Source organism: Marmota monax, unplaced genomic scaffold (assembly GCF_021218885.2).
Source record: "Marmota monax isolate L192 unplaced genomic scaffold, Marmota_monax_Labrador192_F-V1.1 WCK01_AAM20220418_F8-fsc00387, whole genome shotgun sequence".
NCBI classification, from domain to species: Eukaryota; Metazoa; Chordata; class Mammalia; order Rodentia; family Sciuridae; genus Marmota; species Marmota monax.
The window spans coordinates 258,113-262,690 of NW_026692199.1; the positions used below are offsets into that span (position 1 = coordinate 258,113).

Genomic DNA, 4,578 nt, shown 5'->3' on the forward strand with positions numbered 1-4,578 from the left:
AGCTGCAGCCCCAGCCCCACATTCTACATCTTTTTAAGATGATAAACCCTCTTGCTATTGGATGAAGTCTTTTCAGTCCATGTTTCTATTTCCAAGCATTATTTTTAATTATTTTTTTTAATTTGTTATTTCAGTACTTAGTTCCCATGGGAAAACTGTTGTAACTACCTCCCTACTAGACTGCTTTCCCTACTTTTGTTCTCAGGACTCTGAAAACCCATAACTGTATGGCACCATAATGAAATTGGTGGAAGAGGCCAATGACAAAGAATGGATATAAATATAAAAAGGTAGGCTAAGCTGGATCCTGGCACAGTTGTAAGGTGTGGGCACACTGGCTCCCTCCAAGCCTTCCAGAGCTTCCACAGAACAGCTCCTGGATAAACTCTTCCTTTCCTTCTGTCTGCTGAGAACACAAAGAGCATTCTTATTAATGACTCCTCTGATGGCTGATGGACACCTTAGCCAAGGAGGGAGCGAGTGTGATCAGCAGACCTTGGTCAGGAGTGGCTTTGGGGTAGAGAATGCTGGTCATTTTACATCTCCTGTATTTCTCAGTTCTGAATGCAAATTAACCTCAGCAGAAAACTACAATTAAATGTATACATCATGCATGTCCATGTTACTGTGGGACATGCAAGATAGTTGAGAAAGAGCCACAATAGATGAATGTAAATTTTTCACATTGTTTCTTCACCATTTGACTTGAACACAAGTGAACCACTTACCAACACATCTCACAAATGTTCTGGACACACAGTTTGTGGGATAAAATGGAAATTACAGTTCATAGCCATTCTCTCCCTGACAGCAAGAATAAGATTAATGTTGCCTACTTTCCAACCAATGAATTGAGCTGCTTCTGTTATAAAACTAAATATTATTTTCTGAATACATTTCTAGTCAATGCTTTTGCTTTTTTTTTCTCATCACTTTATTGGTTTCATTCTAGGAAAATTAAAAACCTATAAAATTAAGTTGAGGATTAAGTCTTCAGATTGACTCATGATCAAACTTGAAAGAATCACTGACTTTTTTTTTTCTTGAGTTTTTTCTCCCTACCATAGGCCCTTACTGATACTGACTGAATTGTATGTTTAATATCCCAAAGAGGAAAACCCAAGTTAGAGTACCAACAGTTCTGTCTTAAGGAAGCAATATGTAATGATGGGGAACAGGGGTGAGGGAAGTAGGATGCATTCTACATCACAATGAATCTCTTGGCTTAAGCAGGAGATAATACAGCTTCTCCTTGGGCTCTTGTTTCATAAATTAATTTCTTAAAATCATAATCCAAAGAATTTATCTATTACAAGAAATTTTCAGTTTTAAAAGAAGCAAATACGTTAGCTAAGTCTTGTAAACAAGTGTCCATTTTAGTTATACATTATAAAGACAAAACAAAATAAACAAACACAAAAATGGTTGCTTAGCACAAGGTACACCTTACAATCCCAACTGAGTGGTGAAACCCAGACACCTGCCTCACTCTGCTGGCTGGTGTGACTGTGCTAAGACTCAGGAGCCACACACCAACCCTCTGCTCAGCTCCTGAACTTCTGGAAGTCCACACGTGTGCTCTTTCCATCAGACTGCTTTGTGCTCTTCATTTGTGTGATGTGATTTTAAGTCTTCCCGGTGTTTATCTCCTCTGATGTTTTCCACAAAGCCTCCTGGGAAAAGCCCAGTTTTCCCATTGTGTTGTAATTTGCCTTTGGACCAGCCATCCTCTCACTTTTTATGAATAAACATATCTCCTTTAAGTCCCCAAGTTCTGCCTCACTTTGTGGAGGATAGGAAACCACCACCTAGTGCCTTTCACAAACAACAGGCTAGACTCATTCATGACAGGACCCAGTGAGGAACATGCCTGACCAGGAGGTGGAGCAATAGGACTGAAAGTCGAGGGAGCTAATCTTCAGATGGAAAGCTTGGTTCAAGGCTGTTCCTGCTGGTGCCACAGTGACTGGGCCATTACCATCCACGGGGAAGTAGCCGGCGCTGCCATGGCCTCCCTCCAAATGTTAGCTCAGGACCCATGGCTCCCTGTAGGGGTAACTCATCACCATTTAGCCCTGCTTCCAGCTCCACTTTAACTTCAGCAATGCTGGAAGTGTTACTCAGGTCTTCAATTTTGTGGCAGCACCAGAAGGCAACTTCAGGAACCCTGTTATTCTATTTTACTGTCCTTGTCATATTTGCTTGCTGAACTGCTCCCACAAGCCGATGAAGAATCATGTGGAGTTGTGGGAATTCCAGGGTCACTATCTGGCCACTGGGCTTAGTTTCATGAGAGGCAACGGTGATACTTGGGGAGGTCAATGAAGTGGCTGAAGCACAGGCCAGGTAGGTACCGGTTTGACTGAAACTGACAGCAGAGGCACGGGCACCAGAGCCTGCCATTGGTGGCAGAGGCTGTGGGGAGTCCAGAAAATGGTGGTGCAGGCCCCCAAATGCAGGTAGCATTCTGCACCTGGATGGGCATCAGTGCTGCTGTGGGGTATTCTTGATTATGTGCCGCAACTGTCCTCACTGCATTGCAACCCTGCTTGACTGTAATCTGCCCAGGAATGTGAAACAGGACCTTAGTTTGACCACTTATTTTGTTGTGAGCTGCTGACACTACAGCTGGAGAGACAACAATGGGTGTCCCAGCCACACCATTCCTCTGGAGCTTCTGGGAAGGCCCTCCTGCAGTGGAGGGACTGACCTTTGTCATCCTCTAACTTGTCTGACCCACAGTAGACATAGGAACTTTAGCTTGGGTAGCATTTATCACTGCCCTTCTGACAGATGCCGCATAATTGACAAGGAAAACCCCAATCTCAGTGGTATTCATTGACATCCCTTTGAACCAGCCATCCTGGCAATGCTCAAACACTGAAATCATCTCCCCTATTCCCAGTTCTAGCTCATCTTCTTTCTGGGAGTCTATGGGTAGATAGCCACATACACACTGGGGTGAGTCTGTGTTTGAAAATGTGCAATCTGTATAGTGGATCCTGCCATGGGTCTGGGTCCCATTTCAGCAGCAGCAACAGCAACAGTAGTGTGGAAGTGAGGACAATGACAGCCAGGAGATGTGGTGGTAGAGGGGAGGATTCATAGTTCCAAGGGCAGCTGGAGGGGGGACATCTAACAGGAAAACTAATGAGGAGCCTGTTGTCACTGAGATGCTCGGGAATGAGGTCACAGTTAACTCAGTGGTATTCATATGAATTTGAGAAGGGACGCTGCAGGAATTCCAGACAGTTCGCTGATTCTCCCAGCAGCTGTAGGGTTGCTGGAGCTGATGAGGACAGGAGGGCTAATCTCCATGGAGTGGCAGTTCTGGGATGTATGGGAAGACTTCTTTGCCATGGTGAGGGAAGTGAAGGAATGCTGCTTTTTGGTGTTCTTCTTGGTGTCAGAGAGCTTTGGGGCAGTGCTGCTCTTGACTGTTGCTTAGGGACATTCTTCAGCATCAACTCCTATCATGGGAGGCTTATCCCTTTCCATTAGCTGTTTAGCAGCTGAGTTAAACTCAGTGTGGGAAATCAGAAATATGCCTACTTTGTCTGCCAACATTCGTTCAGCCCAGTTTTCATCCACTCTGTATATCACAGTTAGAAAAACATCATTTGCAAACATAAGGCAATCTTTGTCTACTTCCTTGTCTTTTACTTCAAAGTCATTAAGTGCTTTGCACTGAGGTGGGGGTTGAGGTAATGATTGGATAATCTGCTAAACTTTGGTGGGGAAGAGCCATGGATCCCAATGACTTCCCCATGTTACCAGTTTCATCAACTTGTTGCAAAATGATGATGACATTTTGGTGAATTTAAAGTCACAGATTCCTTTCTTGGATAGTTTATAATGCTTTGAAACATAGTAACTGAGGTGTATCCCTCACTGGGGGACTCTAGGCTTGCACCCAAGGCTGCTGTCCATACTGGGAACCCTAAAGATCATTTGTGCTACAATTAGCCATAGTGCTGCCCTGAGCCTTGAATGCATTTTTGCAGTTGGTCCCACTGCCCCCACCAGGGCTAGGTGTCCAACGTCTCTGCTTGATGCTATCCAGAAGCCTGTTCAGCAGGATGTTACTGGGAAGCTCCTGAACATGCAAGCCAACAAGGGTCCTCCACTCAGAACAACTGAGATAACCTAGGATCCCCAGAAAACATCATTCACAAAACTTGTACTGGCAAGATAAGACTTTTGCAGCAGTATCCAGGTGTTCTAGACACACAGGACACTCCAAAAGATCCACAAGGCAGATTCATCCATCTTGATCTACTGTGATGAGAAAGGATCTTCAGAAATGTCCATAGTTGTGTGCAGCTCTTAAAATGATTTTTTGTAACATGCATTTCAGACTTTGCTCTTGCACCCTGACTGCTCTTCTGTGTTTGTTGCCCCTTGCCCAGACCACCCTTGCCCACTGTTAGCTGTGTCTCTGATGCCATGGTGCCCTAGAGATTCCTCTATGCTGCCACCCCCACATGCACACACACAAAATATGCCCTAACTCCCACTTTCCCAGCTTTAAATGTTATTTTTTAAGTCAACAGAATGCTTGGTAGTTTTGAAACCAAT

The 4,578-nt window shown here is 44.3% G+C and overlaps 1 pseudogene; it reads right to left on the reverse strand.

Moving 5' to 3' along the window:
• Positions 1–2,170: 2,170 nt before the first annotated feature.
• LOC124080395 (E3 ubiquitin-protein ligase SH3RF1-like) lies at positions 2,171–3,769 on the reverse strand (annotated as a pseudogene).
• Between the last annotated feature and the right edge of the window lie 809 nt (positions 3,770–4,578).